This window comes from Dasypus novemcinctus, chromosome 13 (assembly GCF_030445035.2).
Source record: "Dasypus novemcinctus isolate mDasNov1 chromosome 13, mDasNov1.1.hap2, whole genome shotgun sequence".
NCBI classification, from domain to species: Eukaryota; Metazoa; Chordata; class Mammalia; order Cingulata; family Dasypodidae; genus Dasypus; species Dasypus novemcinctus.
The window spans coordinates 446,355-457,766 of NC_080685.1; the positions used below are offsets into that span (position 1 = coordinate 446,355).

Here is an 11,412-nt window from a genome sequence, read left to right on the forward strand (position 1 = left end):
CAATGTAATACCAACACACTCCTGCCGTAAGGAAAAAGGAACAGACACCCAGGTCTGGCCTTTCCCAGCGTCTCCTGAGGCTGCCACCTGCGCCCAGGACCAGCAGCAGGCACACCCGGCGGAAGTCAGGCACGTGTTCATCCAGTACGGGCGGAATGTGCACGGCAACGCCACTCAAGTACCCAAACCACAGTGACCCGCAGGTGCCGGAACCACGGGAGAAATTACCACAGGGGACACAGGAGGACAGTGAAAACCCAAGAGCGCTCACTGGATAGTCCTACTCCATTTATTCGGGTCCAGATAGTGCCTCAGGGGCTTTGGGAGACGCTACCATCCTGTGTCTTGGTCTGGAGGCTGGTTTTGTAAAATATTCATAGAGTCCATCATGGTTTACCCATTTCAATACTAAATATCCTCTGAGACCATGGTTTGTTTTTTGTTCATGGTTTGTTTTTTGTTTTTTTAAAGATTTATTTATCTCCCCCCCCCACCCCAATTGTCTATTCTCTGTGTCTATTTGCTGCGTCTTCTTTATCCGCTTCTGTTGTTGTCAGCGGCACGGGAATCTGTGTCTCTTTTTGTTGCATCATCTTGTTGTGTCAGCTCTCCGTGTGTGCGGCACCATTCCTGAGCAGGCTGCACTTTCTTTCGCGCTGGGCGGCTCTCCTTATGGGCGCACTCCTTGCGCGTGGGGCTCCCCTACGTGGGGGACACCCCTGCGTGGCACGGCACTCCTTGCGCACATCAGCACTGCGCATGGGCCAGCTCCACACGGGTCAAGGAGGCCTGGGGTTTGAACCATGGACCTCCCATGTGGTAGACGGACGCCCTAACCACTGGGCCAAGTCTGCCGCCCGAGACCCCGTTCATGAAGAGGCCTGCTGAGGAGATACTTGAAACACATAAAAACACATTTGTGTATCATTTAGATCTTTGCCTACACCCTATTAAATAAGGGCTTTTCTTCTATAATCTTTTCATCTTTCTCTAAAGATGCGTCTCTAGGTGTTTCTATAGATATTTACAATTTGAGAAAATTTTAATTTTCATATTTAATGAATAGGTTTCCCCCCACAACAAGATTTTGAATGTAAATGAGTGGAAGGTTTGCTATTTCTCTGGGGAATCTTTTCAAATAATTTTTATTTATGTTGCCCTTGGTTTTTCTCTTCTTATGTGTTTTTCAAGAGCATTTTACCACACACTCCTGTGTTCTCTGACTCCTGCGTCTTCACAAGGTCCTTGGAAGCAGGGAGAGGACGATGCTGCCAGCCCCTCCCTAGGTTGACCCAGGAGAAGGGGGCGCTTGGCCCCGCCGAGTCCAGGGCCGGGAGAGGGAGGCGGGGCCTCTCGTTCAGCCCCTTCCTGTACCGCGTCCCAACCTCTGTAAACGGCTTTGGGAGAGGAGGGCCCTCACATCGGCAGCGCCTGGGCTGCCCCTGCCCTCGACCAGACCGACGGCCAGGCCTGGTGCTGGCAGCCGCATTCCACGGAGGAGACAGACGGTCAACGAGCCCCAGCAGGTGCAGGAAGTCAACAGGGCGGCTGCATGGCGGCCGCCCCCCCAGGAGGCCGCTCGAGCCACCAGCCCAGGGCAGGCTGTCCAGGGGCAGGCGGGAGCGTCCGGAGCCCGAGTGCAGGGCCTGGCTGCGGGGGCTCGGCCGCCGAGCCTCCTCCTCTGGGGGCTGCAGGCCTGTGCAGCCCTGGCCTGGGCCCTCAGCACCCGAAGGCTTCCTCCTGTAAAACGGGGACGGTGATGTCAGCTTGCAGGGGTCGCTGCGAGAATTGCAAGGTGTCTGGACATGACCTTCCTCAGGTGGTAGTTTATTTGAGGAGGCTTGGGAGCATGATGGGGATTGTGGGGCAAAGAGCAGCGGCGGAACCTGCCGCCCAGCTGGGCACCGGACAGGCTGTCGTGCTGGGGGCAGCAAACGCTGTTTCTCGTGAGCCGTGGCTCCCCGCGTGGACAGCCTCCTAAAGGCCAGGGCACAGGGCACCCTGCTCAGCGGCGGGTGCTCAGCCGGCGTTTGTTGGATGAAATTGAGCCGTATTCCAGAGGTAGAGCCTAGACGTTTTTATATCGTAAAAGTGCCTTGATTATAGGAATGTAGGAATATAAGGGATTGGGAAGCGGGAAAAATAATCCATTTCCACATCCCCCGATGATGCCCAGCAAACAATAAGCTGTCATTTTCCCCTACGTATATTCTTAGATTTTACACAATATTCTTAAAACTACCATCATTTTTCAGCCTTCCCCCCACTTATTCAGTTATGGTCTATCTGATAGAACAGTGAGACTGGAAGCTTCCACGTTGTTTTATCGATGAATCCTTTAATAAACGAAATCTTTTGTCGACCCCCCACACGCCCAGCTGTGCTAACATTTTCTTCAGCTGCGTCCATCCTCCGAGTCAGAGGCCTGGTGCTTACTGAGGACAGCGAGTCAAGAAACGATGGGGCGCTTTCGAGGAAGACAGACCTGGGGGCTGGAGCCTCCACTGATGTCCCCGACACCCCCAAACCGCAAGCTGCAGGTGGCCTGGCTGGAGGCGCCTCGTGGGGCGCGGCCAGGACCTCAGGGGACGCGTGGGTGCCTTGGGGACCAACCCAGGCAGCTCTGGTCCTTCAGAGGCTGGGATTTTGCCCGGTCCCCGCACCTCCAGACCTGCACCCCACCCCTGCTCCTGCTGTGGGGCCTGACGCCTCCCACCCGCCCTCTCCTCAACCTGCTACCCAACTTCCACTTCCAACACTGTTCTCGGAGATGGCGGAGAGAGCCTGTGTGTGCTCTGTGCTTCCTCCGGGCAGAGGCCTCTCTGGTCCCGGTTGGGGGACGACCAGCACGGCATCCGTGTGTGCACTGCCCTCCCAACAGAGTCACAGGAAGGGACCAGAGCTGTGTAAAATAAGTGGTGTACAATACAGTGCAACACAACACACCCAACACAACACAATAAAATAAAACGAAGTTTTTAAAAAATATTTTTTTTATTCCCCCCCTTGCTGCTTGCTTTGCTGTCTGCTCTGTGTCCACTCACTGCGCGTTGTCTGCTTGTCTCCCTTTGTTGCCTCGTCTTGCTGCGTCAGCTCTCGGCTGTGCGGGAGCCGGCCATCAGCTCTCTGCGGCACACGGGCGAGCTTGACTTCACAAGGAGCCCCAGGACGTGAACCCACGGCCTCCCATGTGGTAGACGGGAGCCCAGATGATTGAGCCGCAGCCGCTTCCCTAAAATGAAATTTTTTTCTTTAATGAAATTTTGATAACACAAAGACAATGCACTTCTGGAATGTACAAGGGTATGCAAATCCCAGCAGAAAACAATACCAAGGGATTAGGAAAGAGTTGTTTGTTGAGAAGTAATACTTTCATGGGATATTCAGTGATTGTCTGGCAGAGGGAACACCGAAGTGACACCTGGGCTCCAGCAGCAGAAGGGACGCCCCTGCCGGTCCCCGGGCACGCGGCGGCCTCGTGGCCAGGGCTCGGGGCGCGGACCCCGCACGCGGGCTGCCCTCGCATCTATTCTGATGAAACAGGGGCTCCGGCTTCTTCCTCAACCACCGTTTTCAGGGGGGACCGCGCGCCCCTGGGGGCCTGACACGACCTCGAGGACGGGAAGGGGGTCTAAGCCGTCTTCTGGGAACGCCGTCAGAACCGCGGCGCCTCCTGGGCCGCCCACGTCCGCGGAGCCCTGGTCCCCCGAGGCCGAGCGGCCGGAGGCGGCTTCGCGGGGCGCCCGGAGGCGGCGGGCGGCGCTTAGGAAGTGACGTGCCGACCCGCGGGCGGGACTTCCGGCGCGGGCGGGCGCTGCCTTTCCGGAGTACGAGAGCGGCCTCGCGCCCCCCGCCCGGGTCAGGCTGCGCCGAGGGCCCGAGGGGCGCGGCCTGCCGTCTCGGGGGCCTCCAGGCTTGGCGAGGAGGGGGCGGCTGAGGGGGCGGCGCCGGGGGTGTGCACCGCCGGACAGGGCGGCGCCCCGCGTGGACCCGCAGTCCCGGGGGTCCCCGACGCCCACCACCCGCCCGCAGCGGCGGCGCAGCGCGTCCTGCAGGTCGAGCCCTTCAGCAGGGAGGACGCGCCGCGCCGTCGCGGGCCCACCGCCCCGCCGGGCCCACCGGTCCCGGGACCTCGGCGCACCCCGGGGCTTCCGGGGCGCCAGCCGCGTCACGGGCCCCCGCCCCCCAGTCGACTGCTCTCGCTCTGCTCCAGTTTTAAACGGCCTGTTTCCACCCGCAAACGTGGGCCGCACCTCATGCTCCACGTGGGAATATAGAACACCCGACAGTCTGCCGGGCGCCGGCCGAGCCCCCGCGGGGCCAAGGCCGGATTCCCAGGCCACGGCCCGCCCGGCGCCACCCCGGCGGTGTCCCGGGGAGCGGGCGCTGCCCACGCGGCTGCGCCCCTCCGCGCACTGGCTCCTTCCGGCCGCCGCTGGCTCTGCAGTCCGCCCACCGCGCTGCTCCTGCGGCGAGTGAGCCCCAAGGGCGCAGGGTAGACCGTGCTCGCGGCGCTTCAGAGGTAGTGTCTGAAACAGAAGGGGGCCATCCCGGGTTAGTCGCGGAGGGGCCCTGATGCAGAACACGGAAGCCTGTTGGCCTTTATAAAGGGCATTTATCTGGCGTAGGAGCTTACAGACACCAGGCCATACAGCACAAGTCACTTCCCTCACCAAAGTCTCTTTCCACGTGTTGGAGGAACACGGCTGCCCACGGCTGCGAGGGCTCAGGCTTCCTGGGCTCCCCCCTCCCAGGGCTGGCTTCTCTCTGGGCTCAGGTTCCTCTCTTCCCAGGACTTGCTTCTTCCTGGGCTCAGGGTTCCTCTCTTCCTGGGCTGGCTTCTCTTTCCTCTGTGAGCTTACTTCCCCGGGGCTCCAGCTTAAGGCTCCAGCATCAAACTCCAGCATCAAAGCTCCAACATTAAAAACCCTCCAACTCTGTTCTTTGCCATCCCTTTTATTGATGTGGCCCAATCAAAGCCCTAATCATAATTTAACCACACCCAGGTACAGACCAATATCTATTTCTGGAATTCATAACTATATCAAACTGCTACATATCCCATACTATTTTTCTTATTACACGTAGAAATGGTATTTTGGGTAATTTGGGTTAAATGAAATATATTGTTAAAATTAATCCCACCTGTTTCTTCATACTTTTTAATGGGACTAGGAGCAAATTTTAAAATTACATGTGGCTCACATTCTATTTCTTTTGGACAACGGTACTTTAGAGTATTCAAAAACTTCCATTTTTTGAGCAATTATGACCTGCCAAGCACTGGCTACGTGCTTTACATACTATCTTACTCAATCCTGACAACCCTAAAAGGTGATACTGTCCCATTTATATGACAATAAGAGAAGTGAAGCAAGAGAGGTTGTCAGAGGGAGACTGTCATAAAGTGGCAATCTGTTACTGTTGTGTGCATGTGCCGCGTGCGACACGCGTGGGTGTGTGAACAATGGCACCTTCACAACTCAACACAGGCGCCTCTTGTCATCAGTTTGCTTGTACATACTCAACGCAATGAGCTGCTCTGCTTCTGGGATGGCTGAGCAGCTCCTTTAGGGCCAACCTTCCTGGGGTTAACAACATATAAACAACTTGGAATGTTCTGGAGAGCAACCAGAGCAGGCAGACGCTTGAGGGGAGCTACGGCTCGGAGACGGGCTTGGCACTGGGCAAGGACAGGGGCTACAGCTTTTAGCCCCTTCTCTGCACTGTGAGCTGACAGAAAAATCACAGAATTGCTGGCCTGAGGAATCAGAACAGAGATGAGGGAAATCACAGATGCTGCGAAGTGCAGAGATCCCGAAAGGAAGAGAGCCAGAGCAGGGAGAGCCAGGACTTGCGCAACTGAACGCTGCATCGCAGCATGGTGGCGGCCAGGGCGAGCTGAGGTGTGCGTTGCCACCCCCCTGAGAATAAAGTCTGAAGTCTGAGGCCCACCAAGTTACAATCCGGCTAAAAGTGGGAGGGAACGGGCACGGGCAGGAGCACTGCCAGAGACGTGACAGTGTGAATGCAGTTACGCCTTCCTGTGGCGTGGGGCCTCGTAACTGGATGCATCATTGAGGCCCAAGCCAGGCTGGGCGTCCAGCCTCATTAGGTCTTCTTTAAACTGAGAGCTGAAAGCAGAAACACACAGGAAAAAGAGAACCGCCACCTTTACCCTGCCACGTGCAAGGATTCCAGGCTCGCCTACAGCTGCAGAAAGAAGCCCCAAGAGGCCTGTGGAGGTGCCTGGGCGGCCGCAGCTGACCTCCAGAAGAAAGCAGAGTGCCCGGCAGGCGCAGCAAGACAACAGACCTGTTGACAGCCGACCTGTGGTGAGAAAGCATCGGACAACGCCTCGATTTGGACATTTTCTCACAGCCTCGGACCTGTGATTTTACCCTAAATAAATTCCCTTCATAAGAGCCAACCCATTTCTGGTATTTTGCATTGGCAGCCCTTCGGCAAACTAAGACAAGAGGTATAGAACAGGATACACAATCTGTAATACATTATTCACAATGTCCAAGATACAATCCAAAACTATTAGACAGCTGACATCAGGAAATTGAGATCTCTCAAGAGAAAATAGGCTGACTGAGCCTGAGAAGATGCAAAGACTGGAATTAGCAGACAATGATTTGAAAGGAGCTATTACAACTACACTCAAGGACATAAAAGAAAGTATGCTTGTGAGAAATGAAAAGATAGGAAATTCCAGCAGAGAACAGAAACTAGAAGAAAAGAGGAATTATCAAAGAAAATTCTAGAACAGAAAAATTAAAAATTCCTTCTATGGGCTTGGCAGAATGGAAATGACAAAGTCAGTGAACTTAAAGATATAGCATAAAAATTATTTACTCTGATGAAAAGAAACAAGTTTGGGGGGACAAAAAAAAAAAGAACACAGAATCAAATCAAAGGCTTGAGGTTTAGCATGTTTGTAATTGAAGTTCCAGGAGAGGAGAGAAAAAATGGGACAAGAAAAATACGTAGAAAACCGCACACCTAGACACACCTGAAAGAAGACAAAGAGACATTATAAAAAGGGGATCAACAACTTGAATGTCCACTGACTTGTCTTAAGAAACAGTGGAGGCCAGAAGATGATGGAACAAGATCTTTAAAGTGATGAAAAGAAAAAAAAAATAAAAGACAATTTATCACCAACAGTCAGGGCTACCAAAAACGCCAAAGGAAGTTCTTCAGGTTGAAAGAAAATAATACCAGAGGGAAACTCAGAAGTGGTAAATATAAGGCGACACTGTACATACACATATAACTTTTTTTTTTTTTTGGAGGTACCAGAGATTGAACCTGAGACCACGTACATGTGGAGGCTTTCAACCACTGAGCTACACCGGCTTCACTAAAGTGGTACAATATTAACATGAAGTAGACTGAAAAATTTTAATGTACATTATAATCCCTACAGAACCACTTTAACAATTAGGCAGAGTATAGCTAAAAACCAACAGACAGACAACCAGCAGGATAGTGGCAGAGTAAGGAGCTCCTAGAGTCAGCTCCTGCTACAGGGCAGTTATAAATGCCCAGAACTCTCTGGAGCTGCTGAAGCACCTGTCTGGGGGCTCCAGGAGGCCAGAAGAACATCCTGCAATGCCCTTGGGGGAGTGGAAGGAGATGTCTCATCTGCAGAGAAGACTTGTAAGTAGAGGCTCCACACCACGGAGGCTGGTGCCATCCTCCATTGGAGGCACAAGCTGCCTCGGGAGCTGTTCCACGGCTGAATTGAAAGCGCCACTTCCCAAAAATGGGGGAGGAAGAGACGGTTGGGCACCAATTTCAGCTGCTGATGAGTAAATTCAGCAGGCTAAAGTATAATCCTGAGAACAGCTAAAGTTTGAGCCTGTCCAAGTAGAAAGAGGCCAGGAACCGCCATCTGAACTCTGCGCCTGGCACAAGGGGAAGCAGGGCAGACTGAGAATCCCAGTGCTGGTGGGGACCGGTGTCTTTCCACCCAGGTCAGATTGCAGCTCTAGCCTAGGTCCCAGTGCCACCTCCAGCAGGGAGGAAGCTGCAGGGACCTGTGCTAGCCCCTTCGGGAAATTACCAGCCAAGCCGCAGAGGCTGGTGATTATCCTACTCTGGCAGCACAAGCTGCCTCAGGAGCTGTTCTGTGGCTGGAATTGGAAGCTCCATTTCCCAAAAACGCGAGGAAGAGACGGTTGGGTGCCGATTTCAGCTACTGATGATAGACTTGGTTGGCTAAGATATAACCCTGGGAACAACTGGGGTATGAATCTGCCCAAGTGAGAAAGAGGCCGGCGACCACTATTTTGACTCCGCCCCCAGCCAGAGGGGAAGCCAAGACCAAAAATCACAGTGATGGTAGGAACCAGTTTCTTTCATGCAGATCAGCCTGCAGCCCCAGCCTGGGCTTCAGCACCGCCTCTGGCAGGGAGGAGGCTGGGGCCCCTGCACCAGCCTGTCCAGGTAACTGCAAGTAACTCTGGCTGGCACAGTCTGAAAACCAGAAGTCTACTGGGGCAACTGCAGTCATCTTGGACCCGCACTGCATAGATTGCTGCCCACAACTGCAGCTCCACCCCCGTTGCAGGCAGGAGAGAAAGAGGCATGAAGCTTCATCAGTCTCTCCGGGCAACTACAACCTAGGCCTGCATAACTTGGATTATTCCACACAGCTGTGACTCTGTCCCTACCCCTGGCAAAGGAAAAAAGTTGGGAGAAGCTTCATTGGTCCCTGGCGCAATGAGGGCAGCTTGAGCCTCCACGGTTTTTAGCACCAATTACATCCTTGACTCCTACTGCACAACCAGTAAGGGAGAAAGGGCAGGAAGCTCTAAACTAAAGAGAAAAACTGTGCCCAGAATACTCTAGTAAGCCAGATGCCAAGACACCAACAAAAAATGTCAATCCACACCAAGAAACAAGAAGATATGGCCCAGTTAAAGGAAAAAGATACGCCTCTAGATGACATAAAGAAGTTGAGACAATTAATCATGGATGTTCAAATCTTAATATACTCAATGAGATGGCTAAAGATTAAGGATATTAAGAAGACACTCGATGAATACAAAGAAGAGTTTGAAAGCATACATAAAAAATAATAGATCTTATGGGAATGAAAGATGCAATAAATTAAAATTTAAAAAATTGGAGTCATATAATAGCAGATTTGAGGAGGCAGAAGAGAGGACTGGTGAGTTTTAAGAAATAGCCTCTGAAAGGGAACATACAAAAGAACAGATGAAGAAAAGAATGGAAAAAATTGAACAAGGTCTCAGAGAACTAAATGACAGCAAAAGGCATGCAAACATACGTGCCATGGGTGTCCCAGAAGAAGAGAAGGGAAAAGGGGCAAAAGAAATATTTGAAGAAATTATGGTAGAAAATGTCCCAACCCTACTGAAGGACATAGATATCCATGTTCAAGACGTACAACGTATTCCCATCCAAAAAAACCTGAAAAGACCAACTCTGAGACACACACTCATCAGAATGTCAAATGCCGAAGACAAAAGATTCTGAGAGCAGCAAGAGAAAAGCAATGCATAACATACAAGGGATATCCAATAAGATTAAGTGCTGATTTCCCACCAGAAACCATGGAGCCAAGAAGACAGTGGTCTGATATATTTAAGATATATTTAAGAGAATAACTTCCAGCCAAGAATCTTATATCGGGCAAGACTGTCTTTCAAAAATGAGGGCAAGATTACAATATTCACAGATAAACAGAAACTGAGAGATTTCTAAGCAAGAGACCAGATTTTCAGGAAATATAAAGGGTGTGCTAGAACCTGAAAAGACAGGAGAGAGGGGCCTAGAAGAGAGTCTAGAAAAGAAGATTGTGTCAATAAAAGTAACTAAAAGTGTCGAAAGAGTGGTGAAAATAAAATATGGCAGGTAAAACTCAAATAGTCAAGAATAAACTTGCCCAACAATGTAAAGCACTTGTATTCAGAAAACTGCAACTCATTGTTAAAAGAAATTTTAAAAGGCCTAAATAATTGGAAGAACCTTCCATGTTCATGGATTGGAAGACTAAATATCATTAAGATGTCAATTCTACTCAAATTGATATACAGATTCAATGTGATCCTGATAAAAATTCCACCAGCATTAAAAAAGTTGAAAACACGATCATCAAACTTATTTGGAAGGGTAAGGGGTCCTGAATAGCCAGAAAACATCATAAAAAGGAAAAGCAGGGAAGCCTCTGTGGCCCAATCAGTTGGGCTCCCGTCTACCATATGGGAGGCCCTGGGTTCACGCCCTGGGGCCTCCCTGCGAAGGTAGGCTCTCCCGCACGCTATGGAGAGCTGTCCAGCCCCCAAGCACTGCGGAGCACTGCATGGCCTGCAGACATCACGGAGAGCCGACTCAGCATGGTGACACAACAAAGAAGGGAGACAAGCAAGAACACAGAAGAGCATACAGAGAATGGACACAGAGAGCAGACAGCAAGCAAGCCGCAAGGGGGGAGGGGAAATAAAATAATAGACTTCGAAGAATGAAAAAAAAAAAAAAAAAAGGAAAAGCAAACCCTCAACCCAGACTTTAAATCATATTACCTAACTATAGTGGTAAAAACAGCATGGTACTGGCATAAAGACAGACCAATAGAACCAAATTGATGGTTCAGAAGCAGACCCTCACACGTATGGTCATTTTTGACTAGCCTGTCAAACCTACGCAGCTCAGACAGAACAGTTCATTCAACAAATGGTGCTGAAAGAACTGGATATCTATAGCCAAAAGAAGGAAAGAGGACCCCTATCTCACACCTTATCCAAAAATTAACTCAAAATGGATCAAAAACCTAAAAATAAAAGCAAGAACCATAAAACTTCTAGAAGAAATTGTAGAAAAATATCTTCAAGACCTAGTGGTTTTAAAATTTTTTTATTTCTCTCCCCTTTCCCCTCACTGTCTGCTCTGTGTCCATTCACTTTGTGTTCTTCAATGTCCGCTTGCATTCTTGTCTTGCAGCACTGGGTAACGGTGTCACTTTTTTTTGTTGCGTCATCTTGCTGTGTCAGCTGTGTGCAGTGCCACTCATGCGTGGGCTGCATTTTTTTCACACGGGGTGGCTCTCCTCGCAGGGCGCACTCCTTGGCGTGGCTGCATTGCATGTGGGCCAGCTTACCACAGGGGTAAGGAGGCCCCGGGGATCAAACCCCAGACCCTCCACAGGGTAGGCAGACTCTATCAGTTGAGCTACAGCCACTTTCCTAGGTGTGGATTCTTAAAGGAGGTAAGAGGAGGACTGAGATGGACTACTGATGTTTAATGTATGCAGTTTTTATTAGCTTTACTGTAAAAGTGTGGAAATGTATAGAGTAGATAACACAGTGATAGTTTATAAATGGGGATGTGGCTGAAAATGTTCTCTAGATATATAAATGCCAATTGACAGAATGTTAG

The 11,412-nt window shown here is 51.0% G+C and overlaps 1 long non-coding RNA gene across 1 annotated transcript; it reads right to left on the reverse strand.

Annotated features, from left to right (window-relative positions):
• Positions 1-2,975: 2,975 nt before the first annotated feature.
• On the reverse strand, positions 2,976-4,397 carry LOC139436250 (uncharacterized). The gene is made up of 2 exons (XR_011645341.1): positions 3,332-4,397; positions 2,976-3,232 (listed from the first exon to the last, which is right to left on the reverse strand). It is a non-coding gene; the product is annotated as an uncharacterized lncRNA (long non-coding RNA).
• Positions 4,398-11,412: the final 7,015 nt, after the last annotated feature.